At 40.3% G+C, this 15,130-nt stretch overlaps 1 long non-coding RNA gene across 20 annotated transcripts in view; it reads left to right on the top strand.

The window, feature by feature from the left end:
- The window catches only part of LOC308476927, an 808,687-nt gene that overhangs the window by 334,460 nt on the left and 459,097 nt on the right, over positions 1-15,130 (top strand). For 2 of the 20 annotated variants that reach the window (XR_013986212.1, XR_013986213.1), the window contains exon 1: positions 33-154. The exons of 17 other annotated variants lie outside the window; for them this stretch is intronic. This is a non-coding gene — a long non-coding RNA (uncharacterized lncRNA). Of the gene's footprint in view, positions 1-32; positions 155-13,688; positions 14,074-15,130 lie in introns of those variants that run through there. One more of the 20 variants, XR_013986214.1, reaches the window with a different exon arrangement.

Raw genomic sequence — 15,130 nt, 5'->3', positions numbered from 1 at the left:
CCTGTGGTATTCCTGTAGGTTTGGGAACAGTGAGGAGACCTTGCAGTTGGCTTGCCTGAATGCCAGGAAGCAGCAGGAGTCAGGACAACTTCAATAGTTTTATTTATTTGTGAATAGCAGATCAACAGAATAACAGTTAGGACTTGCTGCACAGGTAAGGCTAAGAGTCCAGCTAGTTCCCACCAAGCTTTGGAGGGAACCACAAACACCCAGCAAGGGGAAGGGAGTTTCTGTTACAGACTTCAGGCCACTCCCTGTGTAAGGTCCATTGCAAAGGGGAAATCATGAAGGGACCCAAAACCAGCTCCAGGGCAACAGAAATCTGGGGCTTTATCCATTGAGGAGAAATGGGAGGGATAGGAATTACTATCTAAAGTTATTGTTGATAGAAGGGTGCATACTGGTAATATGTTTGCACTATATAGTACTATACTAAGGGTTACAACAAGGCTACAGAGCTGGTAGAAATGGTTTTCATTTCATTTATTTTTAAAGATGCCTTTACATGGTGCCTATGGAATTCTGCTGGTAATTAGGTGACCTCTACCCTGTGTCTTTTAGGGCTGCTGGGGCATTGATTTTCCACAATTATCTGAAGGTGGAAATAAAACAGACCTTTCATATAGCACCAATAAGAACTCTTCATTACCCAGCAGTGCCTTTCCCCATGGCCAAGCTATTTCTGTAACATTCACTCACAAGCAAGTCTCATTCAGCTAAGGTGCCTCCAACATTCATAAAATTGATTATTGTTCTAAGTCTGGGGTGGAGAACCTGTAGCCTTCTGGCAGTTATTGGCTTACAAATCCCATCAGCTCCAACCATTGGTCTTGCTGGCTGTGTCTGGTGGGAGTTGGCATTCAGCAATATCTGGAAGGCCTCTGGTTTCATATCTCTGGCCTATATTCAGTTTGTCTAATTGCTTCCTGTTCCGTACAGCTGAGGGAGATTAGTGTTGAATTAGCCTTAATTCGTCAGCTTCTGTTCTCTCTTTGCAGGTGTGCTACATTTCTAGTTCATAGCCTTCCATTTTTCTTCTTTCTTTTATAGAAAAAAGTGCATTATTTTTCTATAAAGCAAGAGAAACATTGAAAGGAAATCAGTAATTTAACACATACAGAAATAGAGGACAGGAGCTGACTAAAGGGGCAATTCATCACTAATCACCAGGTTAGGCTGAATGCCAAGTAATAGAGCAGGTGGAGCCACCATAATAATATTCTTTGCGGCACTTCCCATAAAAGTGAGTGAACTGGCAATGGGAGTTCCAGATAAAAGAGCTAGTACGGAAGTAACTTTAGTCTGAACATTGTAAATGGTATAAATTGTGAATAAAAAGAGAATGATTGATTGATTGCTCCCAATATGCGGCTTATCAGAGTCTATTAAATGACATAGAACATGGCAGTTTAGGTAAGGAGTAGTGACTGGTTTCGATCCCATTTTCTAAAGTGAACATCAGTTGGGGTATATCCTGTCCCAGAAGTCCCCATGCTTGTTTCTTCCCCTTTAAGACCTATAGTGAAAATATAAGCAACATTTCTGAGTTTCTATTTTCTAGCATAAAGTGAGTCATTTAAACCCCTACAAACCTTTAACACAAGGCTCATCCAGACTTGTGCTTGTCCCATGCCTAGAAAGCAAGAGTCTGAGCAGTTTTGCACTTGTCCCACACTGCTTTCCCCTGAAAAACCTGCTCTTTAGTGATAAATCAGAGCAAATATCAATCTGGAGAAACCCTGATTGATGTTCGCTCCAATTCAGCAGTAAATACTGGGTTTCCCAGGGAGAAGAAGGTGGGACAAGGGCAAGTCTGGTTGAGCCCTTTGCCTAACTTTTCTAAGTGAAATCCTCATAAAATTGTAGGAACTGAAATGGAAATGTGACTATAAAAAGGTCCCTCTGCTCTGAAACCCCAGTGAGTAACTGCCAGTCAGTGTTGATGATACTGAGCTCCTTGGAACACTGGCTTGACTCAGTATAAGGGAGTTTCCTGCATTCCTAACTCATAGCGCAATTCAGTGTTTTCTTGGACAAATGCCTTTGTTCAGCGGTAAAGCATCTGCTTTGCTTGCAAGCCCACTGAGGTTCAGTCCCCAGCATCTCAATGTATGGCTAGGAGAGAACGCTGCCTGAAGCCCTGCAGAGCTGCTGCCAGCCTATACTGAGCTAGATGGACCAGTGGTTGACTCAGTATAAGGCAGCTTCCTATGTCCCAATTTCTGTATGTTGCTCCTTGATGAAGGAAGCATTTGGAGGCTCCCCTACAGGTGAAAGGATGCAAGCCCCAAAATACGAAGCTGTTACTTCCACCTCAGCTTTTTACTGGCACATCCATTCCAGCAAAGTGGTTCAGTATGAAAGGTGGATGCACAGACTTGCTATTGTTTAGGAGATTGGACAGATTTTAAAAAAAATATTTTGCACATACACAGTTTAATCAATCAATTTATTGTTTATAGCCAAAGGCCTTTACAATATACAGCAGGGGATAAGAACAAGGCTGAAATCACACAACATGACCTATCAAAGTTAAATCAGTTTAATCAAAATAATCAAGATAGTTGATCATATTTCAGTGAATTTGAATTGCTGCTCTTTTGACTTGAGTCATGCACTGGCAATAAATGAACAGTGGACAAGATGCAAAGTAATGAAATATCAGATTTACACAATCTGGTCCCTTTTCTGCTGTGTCAAGTGTATTAAATTAATATAACTAGTTAAAGCAAACCAATGGATCCATATTTTATTGAAATACAGAGATCAGGACCTACACAAGTGACTATTCTCCCTGCAGACACTTCTAATATGAAGGTGTTAATGGAGCCTTTACCATGCTGTAAATTGGCACCATCAAATTCCATGGGCCATTAACAGCAGACATTTCTGGCCTTACTTTCTTTCTTTCTTTCTTTCTTTTTTTAATATTTTATTAAGGATTTTCTTGTTTTACAGAAGTGTAGTGCCTCGTATTTTTTTTCCCCATGTAACATTTTTACAAATCCGTTTCATTTGTTGAGGCATTAGGGGGAGAAGAAAAAGAAAAAAGAAAAAAGAAAAGGGGGGGTGGAGAGAGGGAAGATGGATGGGGGTGGGGTCGGGTGGCGGTGTTTCTATTATGTTTAATGTATGTAGAGTTTGGTGTCAGCGTTGCTTGTGTTGTTCACTTGTGTTCCTTTGGTGGTGAGAGAGGTTGGGGTTGGCCTAGGGTGTGATTGTTTGCTTGTGATTGGCTGTGGTGATCTTTGTTTTCGTGTGTCAGTGAGGTGGGTGGGTGTTTTGGATCAGGTTAGCCATATTGATTTGTATGCTGTTGGTGGATTATTGTCATTGTCCTGTTGGGCTGTGTATGTGATAAATGGGAGCCATACCGGGGTGAAGGCGTCTTCTTCTGTTTGTCCCCGTGTCAGTTTCAGTTTATTAGTTAATTTTTCTAGTAGGGCTGTTTCCCATACTATTTGGTACCATTGGTCCATGCTTACTCCTGACAGGTCTCTCCAGTGTCTGGTTATGGTGTTTCTGGCTGCTGAGAGCAGGTGGGTTATGAGTTCTTTGTGGTGTAAATGGGCATTGTTGTCTTGGAAGATGTTTAGTAGGGCCAATTCTGGGGTGATGTCTATTACTTGCTTAGTTATTTTACATATTTCTTGTATGGCTGTTGTCCAGAATAGTTGGATTTTGGGACACTCCCACCACATGTGGAGGTATGTGCCTGTGGAGGTGCACCCTCTCCAGCATTTTGGTGAGGTTCCTGGGTGTATTAGCGCTAGTTTCCTTGGTGTTAGGTACCACCTGTAGGTGAGTTTCAGTGTGAGTTCTTTTCTTTTCGTTGATATGGATTTAAAGGGGGGTTTAGACCACATTCTGGTCCATTGAGTGGGGTTAATCTCATAGCCTATGTCATTCTCCCATTGTTTTTTGATTGCGTCTAGGGGATTTACAGGATTTTGGAGTAGTATTTTGTATATTGCGGATACCGTCCCTTTACCGTTTCCCTTTGTTGTTAGGAGGAGGTTTTCGAAGGTTGTCAGGGGCCTAGTTGCTGTTGAGAGGACATTCACAGACTGAGCCTAAAGGCACTGGCATGAACAATTCCATTGAAATTAAGTGGGTTTACTTCCACCATTTTTTCATTTATAGGATGCAGAGGAGGGGGGCTGAGGGGAAAATGAATGTCAAATTTACTTAACCCCAGAATCATGTGGCCTAACCATTGTTTCCCAAAATTCTGATAGCTGAGACACCCATTTCTTTTTCTGAATAAAAATAGGACACATACTTTACTTTGACATGCCAAAAGGTTTGTATGCTAAGTGTCCAAGAAGAAAAGTGACCAGCTTCAGTGAATCCCACCTCTTTGTTTCTAAATGAGTCACTGATATGGGCTTGCTTCTTCTTACCCTGATGGAGGCGAGCCATGACAGCAACTGATGCATAGATCCTACATTTGAAGGCAGGTAGTTTTGCTGCATCTTCACACTGGGAGTCACACAGAAGATTATGTCTGATAGATGGGAAAAACCAGTAGACCTCTAGATGTTGTTGGACTCTAACTCCCATCATCTCTGCCAGCATGGCCAATGATCAGGGATGGTGGGAGTTGTAGTCCAGCAACATCTGGAGTATCTGAGATTCCCCATGCCTAACTTAGGTGGTAGAACAAACAGAAAAGTCAATGCCCAGGAGTAGGATCAGAGGGGAAGTAACCCATGAAAATCAATGTTATTTCACTTGATTAGGTCCTGTGGGGGTGAGTACCTCTAGTTCCATCCTTGATGGTGACTTAATCTTACAAGGATTCAGGAGGTCTCAAAAAGTAAACATTTTAATGACTTATTTGAGAACAAATTAGGCTGATCTCTGTCAGTGCACCCTTTAGCCTGTGGACATGGTCTATGTGGAAAGCCTATGGTATTTGAGATGCTCTAGTTCTGAAAAAGCGATTAAAGGAGAACATGGTTGAAGTTCATAAAACAAGATGAAAGATGAAAAAATCTTTTTAAATAATTCCAGTGGCACCTCTAAGATCAACTAAATATAAGCTTTTAAGGTATGAGCTTTCGTGTGTAATACACACATCATCAGATACTCTGAAGCAGAGGTTGCTTCAACCTTATAACTGTTGATGACTGTTATGGCAGTTGGTTTCAAAGGGAAGGGCAAGGGATTTTTAAAGGGGTAGATGACCAAAATTAGCTTTAGTATGTATAATGGGATATGAATCCTATATCTCTATTCAGACCAGGTCTCTCCATAGTTTTTAGTTTGGTAATGAGTTGTAATTCAGCAACTTCTCTTTCAAGTGTATTTCTAAAATTCTTTTGCAGTAAGACAGCCACTCTAAGATCCTGCACAGAATGTCATGGGAGATTGAAGTGCTCTCCTATTGGTTTCTCTTTTTTATGATTCCTGACGTCAGATTTATGCCCATTTATCCTTTGGTGTAAAGTTTGTCCTGTTTGTCCAATATAGAGAGCTGAAGGGCACTGTTGGCATTTGTTTATTATACTTCTTATGGCTATGACAGATCAACACAGCTATCTACTTGAATCTGAAGTTCATAAAATTACTCATGATGTAGAGAAAGTGGCTAGAGAGATGTTTTTCTTCCTCTCTCACAACACTAATGATCTACAGTTATCCAATGAATTTGCCTGGAGAGAACAGACAAGAGAATGCATAGCATCCTTCACATAGCACATAGTCAGCTTATAAAACTTGCTCCCACAAATGTGGTGATGGCTTTGGAAGGGGAATTGATGGCTGAGTGGAGGGGAAGGAAATGGATGACAATGGAGGATCAGTGACTCCTAATCAAGATGGGTATACATTCCCTCTGCATTCAGAAGCAGCGTGCTCCAAATTGTTGGGGAAGAACAGGAGAGTGCTGTTGTCATCACCTGCCTAGGGCTTCCCAGAGACATCTGCTTAGCCAATGTGGCAAACATGACACTGGACTTGGAAGGCCTGTGGTCTGATCCAGAAGGCGTCTCTCTTTGTTCTAACCATCCACCATTGCCACACAGCTGATGCAAAAAAAAATTGTGGAGGAACCAATTTCTGGGTTTTATTCACATTTTCTGGTGTTAGATTTGAAAATCATGGGAGTATCTTCACCCAGTTTTATCCTGTGCTTGATCAGGTTGTTGCCGTGCAACTCTGTCTCTCTATTTCCATGGAAATATGGATTAATATATCATGCACAATCTGCTTGTGGTTAGTGTTCATGCACAACCACGGCTTAACTCGCTAGAGCTTACTTGTAATTTCTTAGAAAATTTCCCATGTTGACAGTACACTTATATTTTGTGAACATAAGTATTATTCTAAAGAGATTGTTCACTTCTAAACTTGACTTGATTGCTTCCAAACTGTGAATATTCCAAACTGATAGCATAGTTCTTGAGGGAATAGCCAATACTTAAGGCCAAAAATAATTTACCAGCATTATTTCTGGGAAGGTAGCATTTACTTGCACTGTTTTTCTCTTGCTAACTGAAGACTATAATCTTGTTTCCTAGCATCTTGGAAACAGAAATCCAAATCAATGTACCACTTTCACTAACAGTTGAGCTTTTAGAGACGTGCCCTTGGGGTGATCTGGGCACATTTTCATTATTTTCTGATGTTAAAAGGCCAATTGCAGAGGGAGGAGCAGCTGAGCAGTGACATTTAACAACAGCAATTGGGTAACCAGCATAACATTTTAACTCTAATATCTCAAACTAGTCTGAAGAGCAGAGAAGTGTGTTATATCTGTGGAAAGGATAGCTAGGTTGGTATTTGGCTACAATACCTGAATATAGGATTCATGACACTGGCCAAATGGTAATGGAATTATGGGAGTGTTGCTCATCTTTGTGCATGCCCAATGCCAAATCTGTGTTTGCCAGAACCCAAATTAATTCACAGTGAGGAATCTGCTTGGTTCCTTTATCTAGCACAGTTTCATTTAGCCATTGTTGGTGTGTTTCCTATACAATGAAATACAAGCAACACTCCAAATTTTAAGCAAATTCTGGCTCAGCAAGGCTGAACGTTTACACAAAGGCATATTGCAAAACACAGTTCCAACACTTCAGGACACTCTATGAAAAGGACTTTTATTCTTAAAACCAGTGGTTTTGGACTTAGGACTCTTTCCAACATTACCTCAATGACATGGGAGGCATTGCAACATGTCGTCTTCCCACACTGCTCTAGTACATTGGAAGCCCCACATCATTTTCATTTCATTTTCACTTTTAATTTGTATACTGCCTTTCTATATTACTATACACAAGGCAGTTTACAAGCTGAAAAAAACAACAAAATAGACAGCAAAGATCACACACCTAATAATAATCTGATCCAATACAAAAAATCATCAGAATTAATGCATAACTTTAACATAAACAACTTATAACAAATAAAGCAAAGTCAATAATTCAGTAGACTATAATAGTAAACAGTAAAATTAAATGTCAGCAAATAATAATTAAACAGTTTACACTTAACAATTACAACAAATAATTATTAAACTATAATAAATAAAAATAATGGCAAGTCACAATGCATAAAATCTCACAAAACAAACAAAACCATGTAAAATGATCAATTTGAAAAACTATCACTTGGTGGTGAGAGAAGTTGAGATACTGGACTTCTTACAAGTGATCTTGAACTTCTGTCATTCTCTCAGCAAAACAGGAAGGTGACGTGCTAGCTCCCATATTGCTTGGGAAACCTCTGTTGAAGGGACTATAAAAATTAGCTAAAATGTTTGTTTTCATTTGAATGCAACTGTGGCACAATGTCAGATTCATTGGCAAAAGTAATTTGGCTCAGCAGTAGACCTCATCAGACACTCACCTCTGCATGTTTGCAGAACACAGGCAGGCAGGCTCAAGCAAACATGCTAACTCTTCCCACATTGTCCCCATCCCAGACTAGCTGTATGCTTCAGATCTTTGCATGTTAAGCGGGGTGGGGGTGGGGAATTGTTTATGCTTGGCTGAAGACCCTTGGAAACCTCCCCTGCACAATGAGGGTTCACATTTATGTGGAAAATCCTAAGCATATTCATCTGAATGTGCTAAGATTTCTTCTTCAGACCTTCTGCTCGATGCACGAAGGTTGGAGCTGGAGCTGGTGGGAAAACTGGAGGCATGCCCAGGGTATTTATTATTGTAAAGAGGAGGTTGATTTAGCCCTATTAATTTCTACTTGCCCTTCTGTACATTCAGACTAAAGACCTGAAGAGGGCCAGGGTCTCATACTTCATTTATGTGGGTTTCTCAGCAAAAGTTTGGAAGATTTTCATGCCCAAGTAGGTTTCTTCCTCTGTTAAGCTGAGTAGTTCTTTAGAATCTTCCTCCCTTAAAAATTAATGCTTGATATTTACTGCAGATGCATAAACTTAACGTAGGTCAATATTTTGACTGAAAGGAGAGGCAGATGGGTTGAGAGAGAACAAAACATTCTGTTGAATGATCAGATTCCATGAGATGAAAGTCTCGTTCTTAAGATATTGCAGATATTAGGATAAAACCATGGGAATCTCTCCTAGAATTAAAACAAAAAGCAAAAAATCTTCAAGCCTGGTTCATTCAAAGTTCATGGAGTTTTTATGAGTTCCGTATAAACCCAATTAACAATTTAGGAGAAAAATGGAATAAGAGAAGCTGGTAAAGGCAATATTTGGTGGTGAAGATATAAAGTTCTCTTTATAGGGGACAAGTAGGAACAAAATGGGGAAGAGAGAACACTATCATTGTTACTTCGGTTTGCTTGGACTTTTATGTTAATGGACCTAATTCCACTGACCAGAGCCATCATGCGGGAGAGATTAGCTTACAACAAGTGGTGACAGGCGGGTACCTCATCTACTGAATGCAAAGCCATAGGATCCCAAATGTATAGTGAGTAAAAAATAATGTGGAGGTTTTCCTGGCTTCCTACTGGTGTGTGCAGCTCAAAGGAATCCATGTTTCTAAATGAGGTCTGAGTGGCATCCATGGTCCTTACCTGGGTGTGTGTGCGCACGCTATGGCACTTTTCACTAAAATATTGATCGCAAATATTGTATGGTGGTCAGATGCCTTTTGTTTGAGAAACATACAGAGGAAGCAGGAAGGAAGAGAAAGGGTAGATTTCTATACAGTGGTACCTTGGCACACAAACGCCTTGGTTGTCAAACACTGAAAACCCAAAAGTAAGTGTTCCAGTTTTCCAATGTTTTTCGGAAACCAAACGTCTGATGTGGCTGTTGTTTATTGTTTCCAGGGCACCTGCACCAATCAGAAGCTGTGCCTTGATTTTCGAACATTTCGGAAGTTTGGCGCTTTTGTTTTTGCTAATTTTTTATGTTTTTGTTTTTGAGGCTTTTTCGGTTAATTTGTTTCTGTGACTGTGTGGAACCCAGTTCAGCTACTGATTGATTGATTGATTGATTGAGTGAGTGAGCGACTGCGGAAATGGATAAAAGCCCCCCATACAAACAATGACTATCATCAGTGCAGGTTAGAAAAAAATTAATGTTAATTTTTATCATCTACAATATTGTCTTGTTTATTTTATAGTACAGTGCATTGATTATTACTTTCATTTTATGGATCTATTGTCTTGTTAGATAGTAAAATTCATGTTAAATTGCTGTTTCGGGGGTTGTTTTTAAAAGTCTAGAATGGATTAATCTGTTTTGCATTACTTTCTATGAGAAAGTGTGCCCTGGTTTTGGAACGTGTTGGTTTTGGAACGGACTTCCAAATGGATTAAGTTTGTGAACTAAGGTACCACTGTATGTAGGGAGGTTTTGTTTATGTAGAATAGCCTTGAACCAGGATTCTCCATCTGAAGCCTTGTGGCAGTGTCACATTCTTCCCTGGCCCTATCAACCAGTGGCCTAAGACCCAATGGAATACTAGCACTGAGGGCAGGTGGGGAAGCTTGTGGTGCAAAATGGCCCTGACAGTCAAGTGGCTGAGACTTTTAAGCTTTCGGCTGCCCCACCCACCTCTTGTGAAATCCTGTATCTTCCCTTGGAATCTCATAAGAACCAGCTGGATAACCAAACCCCTCCTCTTGCCACCTAGATACGCAGCAGTGCTGGGCAGTTCATCTCTCTCTCTCTCTCTCTCTCTCTCTCTCTCTCTCTCACACACACACACACACACACACACACAGAGAGAGAGAGAGAGAGGGGGGGGCACATGGAGCAGTGGCACACATATTCACAGTTTGTTCAAATCCTCTTATTATTACTTTTGGATCATTGGTCGGAAACCTTTCATGAAATATTTAAAATCACCGACCCATGCATAGTTAAATGCATTTTTAAAAAGAGTTGCCTTCCCGAATGTATCATGTTTCCCCCTATATTGCTCCCCCATTGAACCCAGAGAACTCTTGGAGAATAATCAAACTTGAAAATGTATCTCACAAGATACATTTAATCCACACTCTGATGTGGTATCACAACTGTAATCAACAAGACATTCAATATCCAATCAGAAATAAACATTTGGAGCAATTGTATACTCTCCACATCGAGGATTTCCAGAAAATAATTTTAGTAGCAGCATTTCTGTAGGTGTGATACATTAAGAAAAATGAACCGTGTTTATCAGCTCTCAAACATAGTGTTTCCCCTATAATGGTGTAGATTTTGACGTTGCAAAAGGTTACTGAGGTTCTAAGCAAACAAAGATCTCTTTCTGAAAACAGAACATTCAAATGAAAAGTTTTGTGCCTAGAGATTGAGTTTCAGTTACTTTTCCTTCAGAACAGATGCCCATTAGGTTCAATTAATTTGAGTCAGCTTAAAAACTAGCAACAGGCAACTGGGCCCCAGTCTGACACCCCCATAGTTCTTCATCTGAGCCCAACAATCCTCCTCAGATGATGCATCACAGAGGAAAGACCCTTAAACCTTTATTCCAGCCTCCAGTGTGAGCTGCACCTTAATTGGCCAATCCTATGTGCAAACCAAGAGACAGTCAGATGAGAAGCTATTGCCAAGAGCATCTGTTGCTGTTCTTGTTGGGAAAGGAAGGATTAAAGAGCCCATTGATTACTCTTCCCTGTTTTTTGCACTGGAGTTTGCATCTAGTTACAAGCTGCATATACACACCATACATTCAAAGCACATGACTATTCCAAGATAATCCTAGGAACTGTAGTTTAACCACACAGAGCTACAATTCTCAACACCCTGAACTAACTACAGTTCCCATGTGCTTTAAATTTTCAGTGTGTTTGCAGCCACTATGTGCATGTGTGTTTTACAAGATGGAGGATACTCTTGTTCCTCAGCAAAACTAAACAAATCTCCCCCTGCTCTCCTCCAGCAACAAGCGTTTTAGATTATGAATTGCATTTTTGTAGTCTTTCACTGTAAATTTGGAAAATGCCAGAGGACTACCAAGACTCTAACAAAAATAAAATAAAAAGTAATATACTGTACAAAGCTAGATTCAGGCCACCCCTGCACCTAGATGCCTCTGAGATTCAGCTGCAACATGGAGCGCATGAGGGAATCCAAGCGTGTTCCTTGCTTCCTTTCTTTGGACGTCACCACTCATACATCAGTAGAGAGTGGAGAGATCCGTGGTGTATGAAGATTCCTAGCTCCGAATGGGCACAGAAAGGCGGCTACATCCAACATGCCGGTCTAATTGTTCAAGGCACATTGCAGACGCTCCCATGGTAAACTAGAGTGCTCCAGCACACTGTTCAGAAATCACAGACAGTGAGCCTTGTACCACTCAGTTCTCTGGAGTTAGAGCACTAAACCCCAATAAGCAAAATGTTTTAAAACATTGTTTAAATTGTTTCATTTAATCTCCGTGTTTCTGTACTTCCATTCCACGTAATCATTTAATTTAATGCCTTTCTTGGTCATTTCTATGGCCCACTCTCAGGAGGATCCTCCTTCTCCTTTCTCTAATATGTAAGGTTAACCGGCAGGATTTTTTTTTAAGCCTCTTTTCTGTACATTACCATATTTTATCTTCACCTCTGTAGTTTTCTCCCTCAGCCATTAATCTCTGGTGTGAAGCTTTGTCAAATTCTATTTTGAAAATTTATCTTCACTACATCAGTTGAATTCCCCTTCATCTGTTATGGCAATAATATTTTCAAAGAACTCCAGCAGCCTAGTTAGGCACGACCTCCCCTGCATGAATCTGCACTGCCTCGCTTTAATCTGCCTATCACAGGCCCACACTCCTACTTAGATCTCTTAAGATAATTAATCCCTTAAGAAAACATGAATGTTAATACTTCTCCCACAAACAGTATTTTGATTGTGGCTAAATTGAACTGTTGAGTGGGTAGAATAGGAGAAGCTTTTGAGAATATAGTCCACACTACAGATTTCAACTGGTTTAAAAGACATTCCCTCTTCTCCACGGATCGCTGGGAATTGTCCTGTGTGGAGGCGTTAGAGAGTTGTAAAAGATAATTCCCAACTCCTAATGAAACTACAACTCCCAGGATTCTTTGAGGAAAGCCTATGCAAGAATACAGTATTAAAAAATAATAATCTAGGGGATTAGAAACTGGCAGAGCTGCAGCTACTCTAGTTAGATCTCTCTCCCCCTTAATAGGGGGCTTTTTGTCCTGCGGCTTTTGTCCCAGTAGGTGGCTGCATATCATGATTTGGGGTTGTTTGGGGTGGGTTGCTAGTGGTAAAGATGGAGCAACTTGACTCAGGTCTAATCTGGTTTACTTGGGGCTTTTCCAGGGTGCCAGGGTAATAACTCTTCAAAGGACCCCCAAGACACCACAGTTGCCCTTCTTGAGCGGGGGAGGGAGGAAATTGTTCAGTCATTCAAGGCTTCTGCGGTGAAGATTGAATGAAAGAATTCATTTAACTTCTCTGCAGTCTCCTTATTCTCCTCCAGCAAGCTTCCCCCTCCTTTGTCATTTTGTCACAGAATGATCCATCAGCCTCCTAGCTTGGTTTGTACTTTAGATGCATTTAAATATTTTTTTTGTCTTTGTTTTTAGTGTCATTAGCAATGTGCTACTTTTCTACTTCTTTACCTTATTATCAACCTACTTTTGGTGGGACAAGGGAGTTTGTGTTTCTCTTCATTTGGAAAATACTACTTCTGCTTTAGGGGGGGGGGGAGTTTTGCATTTGATAGGACTTCTTGTTACTCTTCATAGTCCTATCACCTCACATTATCCCAGACATAATTTGTATCGAAGGTGGCAGCTCACATGTTCAGCTGTACATAATATTAAATGATGTATTCATGGGTGAATCCCCCGTCTAAAGACTGAAATATTAGGTATCTACAAACACACACTAAGCATTTTCAGCCTTAGATGGGAGTGTGTTTGTCCTTGCACTGAACTCCACCAAGAAATTACTATTGTTTAATCACTGAAAAATCCATAAAGCCTGAGAGCTCTATCAGCATCCATAAGCCTTGTAACAGCTGGGCACTTTAGACTCCATTGTATGTATCCTGAAAACATAAGAACCATGTTTCAGAGTACTCCCAGTTTTTCCAGTTTCATATTGATAAAAGTCCCTGGAAGAAGAAACGCTTTGCTAGCACTGTTGCCTATTCATGTAGAAGTTCTTCATCAAGGACTGAGCAGGTTGTAAGAGAACCTGTGCTTGTTACAGAGCAACCTTTCTCAACCTTGGGTGCTCTCCTCAGATATTGTTGGATCACAACTCCCATAATTCCCTGGATATTGACAAGGTTGGCTGGGGATGATGGAAATAGTCCAACACCATTCGGTGACCCAAGGTTGAAAAGGGTTGTCATAGAGAGTAGAAACTCAAGCTGTACATGGCAGCAGGAGACCTAGAGTAAAGTCGGATTGGTTGCAGCCAATGGGCTTCAAGTACTTAAAAATTCTAATGCATAGGAAAGGCAGTTGGTGGAGGTAATTATGATGTCACCACCTCCTACTGGCCTCATGATGACTTTTAAAAATCAGCTTCACACAGTGAAATTGATGAGGTGGTCACAAGAGGTATTTTCGTAGGATTTTGCTTCACTTTGAAGCTGTGATAGGAGAGGATGGCACTAATTATTGTGCTGAACCTTCAACGTTTCAGAATATTGGGTAAGTATCCTGTTGGAAATCTTTTACTTCACATCACTATGTTTCTACACAAAATATGAATACAGAATATGTACCAGTTAAAGTTTGCTACAAGCCTAATCTTGAAAATTAAGTAAGTGATGCTTTGAATGATGCTTTGAATATCCTTCATCAACTCTCATGAAAGTTGAGTTGCATGATTCCTTTGTTATGTTCCTTTTACTTCGAGGAAGCAGAGCTCTTTCAAATATAATAAATGCAATGGACATATAATATATTAACTGCATGCTTCTGATCAATTATTATCACTAAAACGTTCTTTTACTAACCAGGAAATGACAGTTTATCTCACACTGAGACTGACAAGCAAAATTATATTAGAAAGTGGTTTCTAATTAGATAAGCACTGCGGACCTCCTGTTTTTTTTTAAAAAAGTCAAGCCATGGACCCACTACTTCTAAAAATGTTGATATCTCTATGGTAGTTTTTGTTACCCTGGGTGGGTTATGCAAACTCCCTGGGGTCTGTGGACCACCTATTGGGAACCACTGATATTATATATAGAGTTCTCTGGTATAGATGGTAACATCGTAGCCCCAGTATATTTCAAGTGAGCTTTGAAGAAATATGGGTGCCGACCTTAATGCTGCTTTTTGCTGGCATGACTCGGAGATATAGGCTGTGTGCATATATTATCAGTTATTCTTTTTGAGGAAGTTAAAACAGTTCCAACAGATATGCGGTGTATTGCTAAAGAGTAAATTAGCTTTCACTCTACAGGATTAATTAAATCTCCAACCTTTTTATATTCCCAGACCTTGTCTTGCAGTGTCTGGGAAGAATGGGGGGTATACTGTTGCACTTGGATTTAATTAACCTGGATATAGCTATGCAAGGGAACAATTCTGGTGTTGATTTGTATGCTGGTGAGGCTGTTAGCCTGTTGTTTTCATGCATCTTTGTATAATGCTTAATAAATATGTAAGTAGCTTGTAGAGCTGTTTGCTCTTCTGGTGAATTATTGTGATCCTTCATAACAAGTGTGATTATGTTTTTCGCTCTACCAAAATGAGAAGT

Source organism: Podarcis pityusensis (assembly GCF_964106645.2).
Source record: "Podarcis pityusensis genome assembly, chromosome: 5".
NCBI lineage: Eukaryota > Metazoa > Chordata > Lepidosauria > Squamata > Lacertidae > Podarcis > Podarcis pityusensis.
The sequence above is the reverse complement of the archived record's forward strand: the minus strand, read 5'-3'. Positions and strand labels throughout refer to the sequence as shown.